Source organism: Lepidochelys kempii, chromosome 1, assembly GCF_965140265.1.
Source record: "Lepidochelys kempii isolate rLepKem1 chromosome 1, rLepKem1.hap2, whole genome shotgun sequence".
NCBI classification, from domain to species: Eukaryota; Metazoa; Chordata; order Testudines; family Cheloniidae; genus Lepidochelys; species Lepidochelys kempii.
Genome location: NC_133256.1, coordinates 131,903,906 through 131,917,143, shown reverse-complemented (window position 1 = coordinate 131,917,143; position 13,238 = coordinate 131,903,906). Strand labels below are relative to the sequence as shown.

The following is a 13,238-nucleotide window of genomic DNA, read 5'->3' as shown; positions in this document are numbered from 1 at the left end:
CCTGTTCCCTTGTAGGATATAAAATAGGAAGTGAGTGATCCTCTCCAAGTGAAGAAATTCTATTTGTTAAACAGAACCTGGTAGTTCACCTACCCAAAGCTACAGTGAGTACGACAAAATGTGCCTTATATCCAAAAAGGTCAAATGTTTTGGGATTTCTGTCTGTACATGTCTCTTGTGTGGGTACTGATTTTTCCTCAGCTGCCAAAATAGTCAGGGAACTTGGGTTTTGGATAGTTGTAAAGTGCCCCTTTGGGGGTGCCTGATCTCTCTTTTCTGTTCCTTTACAAGTGGGAGGAAGAGTAGGGTTTTACATGGTCCTTTGCCCAGTTCCAGGATACACTGTTAATAGGGAGGGCAATTCTGGCCGATGTCATGTAGCACTCAAAATGTCAAAGAGTTGGTGAGGCTTCTCTCATATAAATGTAGTCTCAATATCCAGGGTCTCCATAATATGGGACAGGAAGTCATGAAAAGCTTTCGAGTTGTCCATCCCAGTGTCAGGGATGGTGTCATTGCCTCATCTGGCAGTGAGGACCACTCCTTGGGTGGAGACAAGGTTGATGCAATTCTTCTGTTGCTTCTTGCTCCTGGAGGTCCACATCTGATTTTGGCACGAACAGCCTGGTTAATGATGCCACTGGGGAATGGGATCTCCTCCTCTTTCTGGAAATGTGAGAGGGGGGGATCTGCTCCTGGATTCATGAGATGTGGCCAAGATGGCATGCCATATGGGCACTGGCTTGGTTGTGGCTGGCCAACCCAATGCCACTCACATCCCATTTGGGGTGCAGCTGTAAGTAACTGCTCCCTGGTGCTTTCTTTGAGGGCAGAGAAGATAGATTTGTGCTTGACACCCGTGAGAGCGAGTACACTGGTGACAGTGAGGAAGGGTATATCTTCTCTACAAAACAGTGGTGCCATAGGGCGATAAAATATCAAAGGCCATCTCCAGCACCATTCGTCTCTTTGGCATAGGAAACATTTCTGGACATGATCCAGTGTTCTCCAGGTGTATCTCAGAGTCTTGCTGGGTTCCATCACAGATACTGAGGTCGGTGCCTGGTCTTTTGTTCTCTGTGGCATTCCTGCTCTGATCAAGAACTCAGAGGCTCTGTACTTTGAGAAGTGATCTTGTGGGTCCTCCTTCGGGGATTTTCCTTCACATTTGATGCTATACTGGGCTCTGCCCAGCTCTGTGAAAGAACGTCAACTTTACGTCTGAGCACAGATGCTGGCTTTACTCTCTGGGATGTCGGTGCCAGGTTCGTCCATACTGAGGTTTCCAGTGCTGAAGATTTCATTGATGTTGAGGTGACTGGTGTTCAAGTCACCAGCACTGGTTCTGCCAGTGCTCTCTGCCTTGTTTCCAGTGTCCAATCCTAGAGAATAATGTGTACTCAAAGGAGCACTGGCTGATGCTGTTTTATCTTGCCTTGATCGGGAAGCGATGGTCACCTCTGGGTCTGAAGAAATCCAAATGGACTGCACCTGCAGGCGTAGCTTGAGCCAAGCCTCCCCAGATTTGTGGGTCCTGGAACAAAAGAACTTACACACAAAGCATATCTGACTGGGCAGAAAAGCCACTGTGCCCATCTTTGACAGGGATCAGTTGACAATAGGACAGGCAGGGTTTGGAGTCCACCATGGGGCTCAAAGTGGCTGGACCCCTATACAGCGGAGTTGCTGATAATGCCCTAAGGAAGAGTGAAGGAAGATTTCTTCACAAAATTGGTGAAAAAAATATTTTAAAGACTCTAAGAGTAGTAGGAGGTTGAACACTTTCCAAGTTCTGTCTTGTTGCCATGGGGGAAGGCGGAGGGATTGTGGTGACTCTGTCCTTTATAACCTCACACTGGTGCACAAGGAGGCAGAGGGTGTATGTGCAGCCCTGACAGACACAGCTAGTCAAAAAAACAGACCTTGCATGCATGTGGCGCATATGCACCTACGTTGGAGTACACGCTGACATATACTTGACAAAGAAAAAGTCATTTCTATATTTAATTTCTAATATTTTATGAACACCTTTCATACTTGCAGGTAAAGATACTTACTCTACTCTAACCTTCAAGGTATCATGATGATGAATTGGCCCACAACCCTGACACAAGAAATCTCTCTTTCCCCTTTTAAAAAAATCTTTCCATATCAACAACAAATATACAGACAGGAAAATGACATTATAACAGCTACATGATGCTGCATCATTGTCAGTGCACCTGAAGGTAATTAAAAGGTGATGGAACATTCTTCTAAATATTAAAGAAAAGGTAGTGAGTGATGATTTACAGGATATGTTTAGCAAAGGCATGATTGAACCACTGGCATGTTAAACTGCATTTTAATCATGTTTAAAAATACTCACAGGCAATTTAAAGCTGTTGCTTTTCAAAGTCATAAATGAGCATATTGATTGATCTATTGACCTTCTGTATAAACTTAAAAAATTTAAAAGGTCATTTAATTAGAAAAGTGCGCCCCCCCCCCCCCCCAAGAAAACAGTACAAGCCTGTTTGGAAGCATGATATAGCATAAGAAAGTAGAGTCCAGTTAGATTGGAACAACCCAGGTTAAAAATAGGAGATTAAAACTAACAGTATTTTTATTATTATGTGTCTGGGACTATCAGATAGACCTCTTTCCTAACGAGAAAACATACTGCTATATTCTACAGCAGTCACTTAAAACAGCAGCATCTCTACAGAGGGATGAAGCAGTTTGAAACATTACTTTAAAATATGGTGTTACGTTTGTATATGGGCCGGTTACCACATGGAAAGGAGTCTCCTGCTATGATGCTGTGGGTCAGCTAAATGCAGTATATCCTTGATGTATAGTTTTAGCCAGAATAATCTCCATGGAAAAAAATGTGAAGCTGAAGCAGTAATGAAAAAACATAGAGCATAGCATCACATGGGAGAGATTCTGGAAGAAAGGAAAAACACATGGGATAATCACTGGGAACTTAAGGCACAAAGGGAAAGAACTGCTCCAAATTAAATCATGATCTCCAGCCATTAGCACTCAGGTATTCCACATACGGACAAAAGCATAGTGAGGGTAATAGAGCTGGTCTTAAGAACGAGCGAAGCAAGTATCCACCTGGCACCTCGGAATCCATGGACACTCTGAAACTCACCCGCCAAAACAATCTGCATCTTTGGCAGCATGAATGGATGCGGAGGCGGTCTCTCACTGCCAGGCCTTCACTCCCCTTTGCCAATGGGAATGGAAGCAGCAAGAATTTATGGCCCGATTTCCTGTCTTCTAGCTATATAGTACTCCTCTTGCTAGGCGCCCTTTAAATCATAAGGCTTGCCCTGCTAATGCTAAAACACAGCCTCACCTGCGATGGTAGCACCCACTATATTTAAGGTTGACTTCTAGCTTTTATCCTAAGCTTTCTCCCTGCACCTCCCCCCCTTTCAGTTTAACTGTAGGTTGTCTTTTTTCAAACAAATTCCTTTTGGTCTGAAATGCTGTGTTTGGTCACAGCTTGAGTTTTCTTGGAAAGTTTGAGCAAAATTGGTTCAGCTGTTGAATTATGTCAGAAGAAAAAAAAAACAAAAAAACAAACCACTTTCCCCATATGTTCCACGTGGAATTTTTGCACTCACATAACTCAAAATCAGCTCAAGCTAAAAATGCCAAACTCAGTTTGTTTTGTTGTTCCCAGTGAGACTTAAATATCAGCCCAAGTCTGAAGAAAACTGGTTCTGTAGATCTCAACTTAATGTGCAAAGTCAGCAATTTCATACCCAGATTTTAGAATTATTCTATTTGGGTTTTTCAGGTTGTGTTATTCAAGCTTCTTAATAAAGAAGATCTCTCAGTTAACTTTTGTTCAATTCAGGGAAGAGAGCTCTGTAGTTTAGCATTAACTTCCTCCCTTTTGTCTTTTAAAGGAAACAGGGAAATTTAATTAAACAAAATCTGGAGATGATGCAATGTTGTGGTCGAGAAATGAACACTCAAAAGTCAGCTTTCAGAAGCCAGGATTTCTGACACACCATTAACTCTTACACGATTCACTTATATTATTTTCTAGTCTTGCTTTCTTCATTAAAATTGATCTTTATTCATTACTGTTTGGAAGAAACCATCAGTTTGAAAAGGTCTGCTTTTGAGCTCATTGATTTATATTGCTTTTAATTTAATACTCCAGTTGGCTCTCTCTGCAAAACTACCTCAGTTTGCATGGGATCCTCAACATCAGGATTCAGACACATGGGCTGAGCACAGTGGAGAAACTCCCTCTGCAAATCTCTGTACCATGAGCAGAGAAACTCTGTTTCCAACATTGTTAGCAAGGAACCTTTAATTAAATTGATTCCTCCCTTCCCTATAGGATCTTTCTGAGTGTACTCTGTCTATTGCACATGAGTATTTCTTTATTCTTATGATAGATTTCCCGTGTCAACACCCACCAATCTGTAGCCAAAGAGTACATTCAATGTCATTATTGAATCAGTTCTAAGCATTGTTTTTGAGCTATGTATGATGACCTCTGCCCTACTCAGGCCACTGCTTCTCTCTTTGGACGGAGCTCACTGCTTCCATGAAGCTTTTATCCAAATGAGCAGTGGGTTGCAGTCCACATTCTCACGAGTCACCTGCAAGACAATTGCCTGGAATCCATGCAGTATACAGTAATCAAAATGGGGCTTGAAGAGGAAAGAGTTCCGGTTGACCCTCTTTATGGAAACAGATTTTGGTGTCATCCATCAACAGACTAGTGTGCTGAAGCCCAAGGATATTACTACTGATGAGAGGTAGAATGACCCCAGGACTCCTGCAGTCCAGAAACATAGGTACTGGAACTAGGAGGGCTGGGGGTGCTGCCACATCCCCTGACTTGAAGTGGTTTCCATTATTCACAGGGTTTACAGTTTGGTTCAGTGGCTCTCAACACCCCCCCTAAAAAAATTGTTCCAGAGCCCCTGTCCAGAAATATCAAATTTGAAAATCATCCTTTTTTATTTTAAACAAACAAAAAAAAATTGGTATCTGAACCTATGGCATGATTCATTTAACTGAACAGCACTACACTTGTGGGTGCCCTACACAATAGCCAGGCTCATTTGAAAGCAAACAAGGATTTTAAGAATTATCATCATACTTAAGCCCTTCAAAATAAAGAGTACAACTGAACTTAGGCAGCAAATATTTTTATCAAAGAGAGGGGACTAATGGATACAGTCACAAAGGAAGTATTTCAAATTTAGCAGAGACGTGTTCTGGTGTAGCCCAAGGTCCAGCGTGCTTCAGCAGCAGCAGCCGGGGGAAATACAAGTTGTGGACTACAAACGTTGGCATGTTGGACAGCTTCCTGGTTCCTGGCAGGAAGTCCTCTCTGCCCTCCCAGCAGGAAGTTTCAGGATAGACTGAAACTGGGAGCACAAGGCAGATGAGCAGAGAGGAGGCTGCTGGACTTGAATGCTGTTCTGTGTTTCTTTACAGAATAAAGCCTTGTTCCTGGTGGTTTGTCTGAGTGGGCCTGGTCTGAGGAAAACACACACTGACACACAACGCAGCGCACACGGGGGAGCCTCAGGCCCAGTTTCCCAAAGTTGTGTAAAAAAGGGCACAAGGCCTTTTACTCTATCTTGAACAACCTCCTAGTGAGCCAGTGAATAGGAGGGGGACTACACTGGTCAAGAGACATGTCTCTGGGCAACATACTCGTCTTCATATTAATGCTAAAACAATTGCACCGCTGTGACTTTTTAAAAAGTAAATTTTTACCACCACCACAACCCCCTCCCCCCCACCATGGCTGTGGAGAAATGCTTCAGTATGTGGCCCCTGAAGGCTTGAAAACCCAGAGGCACCCCCACAATATTTATTATTTTAAAAGCTTGTGATTTTCAAACAAATTCATGATTGTTGCACGCTTGGGGATAGCAACGGTAGGTCAGGACTGTAAAACATCTGGGCCCCTGGCTACATCTGGCCCCAAGGACCTTCTCTCCAGTTGGCAGCTCGCCCTGCGCACTTCTAGGGTCCCCAGCTTGCAGCTGCTTGCTTTGCAGCTCACGTGGCTGGAGAGAGTGGGGCTGGAGTGGGCGGAACCGAGGAGGAAGATCATGCCTGATTGGGCATAGGCAGCTGAGCTGCCGCCCCCTGCTGTTCAGCAGTGGCTCTTTGAGCAGCTGCCACTACTGCCACAGTGCTCCCAAGCCAGGGGTCCCAAGAAGAGGTTGTTTTCCAGCCTCCCCCTCAGGCCCACTCCCACAGGCTCTGCCTGGTCTCTCCTTAAATGCTTGCTGCTGCTGCTTCTCCCTCCCGCATTTGGAATATGCCCAAAGTGAGGGGAGGACGACAGTGGTAGGGAAGCGGCCAAGGGAGGAGTAGGGGAAATTCCCCAAGTGTTGGGGAAAGAGAAAAAATTCACTATTAGGTTCGGGCGAGAGGTTACCTTATCAATGGACAGAGGAAAGGAGGTTTCATAAATGCATTCGCTTTCTAAAAATGCCCTCCTTTAAATGCAACATTTACCGTCACTGCAGGCCGATGGCACAGGTAGCCTCCTGCTAGAGAACTTTTTACCCCCGGCCCAGGAGCTCTGAGTGACAGGGCTCTTCAGCCCTCAGGTTTGACAGCCCTGCACTAGGTAGGCCACTGCTAGACTGTTCTGTTCTTTCAGCTCTTCTGATTCGAACAGAAACAGAGACAGGGAATGAACAGAGTGTGCAGCAAATCCTTTCTACTCAGTCATGAGGAGACAACATGGGCCAGCGGCATGGCACCAGAGTGGGAGTCAGGGGCCTGGCTTCTATTGCTGCATCTCTCACTGACCTGCTGTATGACCTCAGGCAAGTCACTTCACCTCCTTTTTGGGTTCAGACTCATGATTTTTGAATGCTTAGGGATGACAACACTGAGCACCAGATCAGGGCTGTAAACATACGAGTCATTGGCCACACACAGCCTCTGGGAGCTTACACTCCAGGTTTCTCTTCTTGCACCTGTTCCTTATCTGCAAGCAGAGGGCACTTTCCTTTGTGGAGCACTTTGAGGTTAAGAGGTGAGAACTGCTATATAAGAGCTGAGCATCATTCTATGGATTTTTTGCCAAGATCTGGAAGTTTTGCATTCGCCGCGAGTCATTTCATAGAATCATAGAATATCAGGGTTGGAAGGGACCTCAGGAGGTCATCTAGTACAACCCCCTGCTCAAAGCAGGACCAATCCCCAATTAAATCATCCCAGCCAGGGCTTTGTCAAGCCTGACCTTAAAAACTTCCAAGGAAGGAGATTCTACCAACTCCCTAGGTAACGCATTCCAGTGTTTCACCACCCTCCTAGTGAAAAAGTTTTTCCTAATATCCAACCTAAACCTCCCCCACTGCAACTTGAGACCATTACTCCTTGTCCTGTCCTCTTCTACCACTGAGAATAGTCTAGAACCATCCTCTCTGGAACCACCTCTCAGGTAGTTGAAAGCAGCTATCAGATCCCCCCTCATTCTTCTCTTCTGCAGACTAAACAATCCCAGTTCCCTCAGCTTCTCCTCATAAGTCATGTGTTCCAGACCCCTAATCATTTTTGTTGCCCTTCGCTGGACTCTCTCCAATTTATCCACATCCTTCTTGTAGTGTGGGGCCCAAAACGGGACACAGTACTCCAGATGAGGCCTCACCAATGTCGAATAGAGGGGGACGATCACGTCCCTCGATCTGCTCGCTATGCCCCTACTTATACATCCCAAAATGCCATTGGCCTTCTTGGCAACAAGGGCACACTGCTGACTCATATCCAGCTTCTCGTCCACTGTCACCCCTAGGTCCTTTTCCGCAGAACTGCTGCCTAGCCATTCAGCCCCTAGTCTGTAGCGGTGCATTGGGTTCTTCCGTCCTAAGTGCAGGACCCTGCACTTATCCTTATTGAACCTCATCAGATTTCTTTTGGCCCAATCCTCCAATTTGTCTAGGTCCCTCTGTATCCTATCCCTGCCCTCCAGCGTATCTACCACTCCTTCCAGTTTAGTATCATCCGCAAATTTGCTGAGAGTGCAATCCACACCATCCTCCAGATCATTTATGAAGATATTGAACAAAACCCGCCCCAGGACCGACCCCTGGGGCACTCCACTTGACACCGGCTGCCAACTAGACATGGAGCCATTGATCACTACCTGTTGAGCCCGACAATCTAGCCAACTTTCTACCCACAATTCATAGTGCATTCATCCAGCCCATACTTCTTTAACTTGCTGACAAGAATACTGTGGGTGAATTTCCCAGTCTGCAGTCCAGAAACATAGGTGCTGGAACTAGGAGGGTTGGGGGTGCTGCCGCATTCCCTGACTTGAAGTGGTTTCCATCATATACAGGGTTTACAGTTTGGTTCAATGGCTTTCAGCACCCCCACTATAAAAATTGTTCCAGCGCCCCTGTCCCGAAACACCAAATTTGAAAATCATCCTTTTTTATTTTAAACAAACAAAAAAACCCACCAAATTTGAAAATCTTTTTTCTCAAAATTTTTAACATAAAAATTAATTGGTATCTGAACCTATGGCATGATTCATTTCTCTGAACAACACTACACTCGTGGGTGCCCTTCACAATAGCCAAACAATACAGCACAAGGAGAATCTAAGTGAATGGAAAGTGGAATTTAATGGCAATATTCTGCTTCTGTTATGCACACAAAACATCTGCATGGGTCATTGGAATAAAATGTACTTAGCCTGGTATCTTGTCATTTTGCTGGATGGAAAATGCCTGACTCAGATCAGCCTTGACAGCTTTTGTTTCCACCAGATTTTGTTAATGAATTCCAGTGTTACCACTGGAAAAATAAATTAAAGTTCACCTTTAAAAGATCAGGGATGAAGTCCTTGTGCATTTTTCACACAGGCAAAACTCCACGCTAGTGGGAGCCAAGCACTATGGTCTATATTAAACAGGAACATATTAGCACAGTTTAAGTGCGAGAGAAAATTCATACAACTCTCTTGCTGAGATTTCAAGGAGTTTGGACAGATAAACCCAGTATTGGAAGCAACAGAATGCAGCCCTTAGTGCAATCTCGTTAATATGGCAATTGGAAATGTGTTTGCATTGCTTTTAGTGCCTACGTGCGGAAAAATGAAAGATCTCTGGAGATGCTTTTTCTCTACCAGATTTGATTTTGTCTGAAATGTTTTTTTAAAAAAGGCTTATAGAGCTGAAGTCTCTTTAAGACACATCTGACCACATAGCTTTTAATGCTTTCTGGTATTTTAACCATTAGCGCTAGTGGTATATTAGTTCTTCCTTCACTAGGATGTACCATACATTTAAAAACATGACACAATCAGATTTCGCTCACTGGGACGGACAGATGTAAATGCACACACACAAACACATTTTTCATGGCATGTCTTTTCTTTCATTTTCAGTAGTGGGAAAAATATGTATGAAGAAAGGGAATTCAAGCATCAGAAAACTTCCTGCATAATCTGACTAATAATTAATTTGACCATCTCCCTGCTGCTGCTGCTGATTCATCATCCATTCTCTGGCAAAGACAGACAATTATTCTCAAGGTTCTTACAAACGAGTGAAAGCAGAATAAATTCTCTTCTTTCACAGTCATGCTTGTAAGCGATTTTGATGTCTTGTCTCCTAAAATTCCCAGCATTTGCCATTATTTTTAGTTTGCTACCAACAAAATACATTTTTAAAATCAACTAGAAAATAACAGAGTAGCATTCCCCCCCACCCTGAATGATTTTTCTTCACGTATTTTCATTGTGTGCAATTACAACAGAAGGGAAAAACATTGTGGAATTTAAAGTTTTGCTCTATCGGATGACAAAATCCTTGCAAACAAAAACCATCTGACATCATGCAAATTAATTATGCAAGAAACTACTATACTAGGTCCTTAAAAATACTGTCAGCAAACAAATAAAAATCCTCTCCATTAAGATCTGCTAACAGCTAGTCCAATTTTCGTTTCTTTTAAAAGACTAGAGACATTTCATCTCTATACTAATTTGCTTTGTGCGTGGGCGGAAAACAGGGAACATAACCAAGACAATATTGCTATGCCTCTCTGTATTGATCCAGGCTGATGGCTGCTAATGTAAATACATAATTTGGCACTTACAAGAAGGGCCCATATTAGGATACAGGGCCCATTTCAGGACAGTGGGCCTTCTTCAGCTTTAAAGCTCCATCTGCCAGCATTGCTGCTAGAGATGTCAGCCGGAAGAGCTGTAAAGTGCAAGGAAGCAGACCCTGTACCTGCAAATCCTCTGCTTGCACAGAAACTGCTCTGCTCCATTTTCTAGTGTAAGATCTGCCTAATAGAGGTTGAGCTCTAGGATGACAACACAGAAAGAGACTGGCAAATTAGCTTTTGGAGAATTGTCTCTTACCTGCAAAGCAACATTTAGCCCAGTCCCACAGATTTTGATAGCATCCTTTCCTTACTGGTATGGCTGCAAAAGCAATGATGTCATGGGGAGGAAGCAGTTAGTCATGTGACTGCATCCTCCCACTCTAGGGTATCAGCTGGGGGAGAGAGAGAGAGACAGTTTGTAATCCTGCAAGAATCAGTTGAGGCAGTGAAAGCTCGATCACCCTTTTCTACACATATGTTGTGATTTACAAAGCTCTATTAATTAAAATGGATGACTAGCTATTTCATACCCAGGTTGCTTTTCTAAAAAGGATTATGATTTTGTCATAGCAGTAATAAATCATTGTTAATGAAGAAAAGTTAAGTAACTATGAACTCATGTGTCCATATGTTATGAGCAATATTTCTGTTTATTTCACAGCAGTGCCCCAAGGCCTCGTTACATAATTCATAAAGATGAAAAGTTACTAACCACAGTAGTTTGAAAATGGCACAAACCACAAATTTCATAATCTCTTGCTATCCTCTGACATGCTTCTCACCTTACCCCTTACCAAGTCTATCAAAAAATGCAGTTGCAAAAAACATCTTTTTCTCCCACCATTTCACACTCTCATTATGTTGGATCATATTAAAGAAGTTCTGTATTAAAATCACAAATGAGTTTGATTCCCCATAGTTTAAATTCCAGGGTATTACTAATTAAGAGGTCTCTTGGTTTTTGGTACTGTTTCTCTCCCTCTCTATGTGAAACTTGCAAGCTGCTAATTGTGTTAGTACATTCTAAGACAGAGTCTGTTCTCAAAGCAATTCTTTGTAACAACAACTATTCACACAGAGAGACTCAAAGCAATACTCTGTAACAACAGAAACAGCACCCAGAGACTCCCCGCCCTTTTGTTGTATTCATCTTGCTTTGTTAACAATTGTGATTAAAATAGAGATAGAGGATGTATGTGGATGGATGCTTGGTGTGGATAATAACTGAATGATCAGGGAGGTGCCAGCCTAAGAATCCAGTGTCCATCGGCTGAAGAAGGCGTCAAGTGGAAATAACCAGAGGACCCCCGGAGGGCAGACTGGAATCCACCCAACAGCCTCAAGAATGGGAGAACTAAAGAACAAGGTAACATCTGGCAGCACGGAGCCGTCAGGAATGTGCCATCTGCTGATTGATTCAGCAACAGCATGATGAAGCAATTCCCATGGACTGGCATAGGAAGAAATTCCTATAAAAATGGACTCTAGAAAGTGAGAACTTTGAGGTCTGATTCTGCAAACCAACTTCCAGGAGCATTAGATGTGCATCTGACAAGGCCCTGCTCCCTCCTCATGTCCAGGCCACCTGGCCAGTGGCTCAGCATGAGCGACTCTAAGGCTGGTAACTATGATAACAACCTTGCAGAACCTGTGTGTGTATGAATGAATGTGTGAATATATATGAAATTGAATAGAATGTTATAGCTATAACTAACTGCTTACTATGATTCTTTCTGTTTTGCCTTGTTCCCCTTTAATAAGATCCTGCTGGTTTTTATTTTATTGGTATAAGAGTTGAACCCTTTAACTGACTCCCTTTATCTTCCGCATCATGTTCAAGCTTCCTATCCTTACCTCCAAAGTTCAATACCTCCCTCCAGCTATGTTCTGATCTCTTATTCCCCCATTTTGCTTGCCCATGCCTAACCTCTCATTTTTGTATTCTTCTCCTACTCATCTTTCTCCCCTCTCTCTTCCACGCTGCCCCTTGTACTTGAAATTGTTCTTTTACTATGTGCCACATGTTTACCCTCTTGTTTGTCAAATTTCTGTTTAATTATTTTCCATGGAATCTTTTACTGACAATTCACTTAAAATACATTAAATAGCTTAAAAAAACCCCAAAACAAACAAAACCCAAAACCCACAATCTTCATTGCTCCGACTTCCAAATCATTGGTCATCCAGCAGATCACATTTAGAACCATTCTCTAAGGAAAAGTTTGGACTGAGTTTTAGTCTAATTACAGTACTATTCTGAGCACACTGACAGTTCTCTAGTTCTAAATAAACTTTTTTTTGGTAAGAATTGTGTACGCCTCTAGATTTACCTTTCACAGTACATAGTTCCCAATGAAATTTTACAAAATATACTGTATATACATAATTGTGTAGGAGCATGTTACCAAATTTTTTGTTTTATTATAGCATTATGCTCACATTATTCATCCTCCCTTATTTGAATATAGCCTTAATGATCTTCAGTGAAGACTTTTTCAATGCCAAACAGGAGAGTAAACACAGCAACATTTAAGGTGTTGTCTTAAGTATTGCACTTTTATTACAATATTCTCTTTGTATCCTCCACAAGTCTCTCACTCACTTGGAATATGCATTTTGAACTGGTCCTCAAGTCCACTAGTCTCCTCATGGTCAAAGCCTTCCTCAAAATCCACTTCTATTGTGATACCTATGAAAAGTTAGCTACCTAACAATAGGTAGGCTAGAATAGTATGTTTGCTCTCAGGGAATCATTAGCAGGCTATAGAGGGGGCACACAGGGGGATTCCACCCATACCTTTTTGGGTTGACAAAACAGTTCTGCAGCAGTTCTCTTTGCATTCATGTAGAACATCTGAGGCAGGCCAAACAAATAGCCAGCAGGTCCATAACTATGTATACCCAACTGGGCCAAATCCTTAGGTAGGGACTGCATAGCAGGAGTTACTGTAAATAGCAAACTGGATTAATGACTTCAGAATGGCTACACAGCTGCTCCAAATCTGGGCTCTAGGTTGAAGGAAGTGCCTGTCTCCCTGGTTTCTCATGCAGATCCTCTGACGAAAGTCCATTTACATGGACTTTGCATAAGAGCAGAGCTTGGCACTTAGTCTCCTATG

The 13,238-nt window shown here is 42.9% G+C and overlaps 1 protein-coding gene across 1 annotated transcript in view; it reads right to left on the bottom strand.

Annotated features, from left to right (window-relative positions):
* Positions 1–10,457, bottom strand: part of CLCN4 (chloride voltage-gated channel 4) — a 56,708-nt gene extending 46,251 nt beyond the window's left edge. Inside the window, exon 1 of the mRNA XM_073354691.1 lies at positions 10,376–10,457. The gene's annotated coding sequence lies outside the window, so the exon portion shown is untranslated. The remainder of the gene's footprint in view (positions 1–10,375) is intronic.
* Between the last annotated feature and the right edge of the window lie 2,781 nt (positions 10,458–13,238).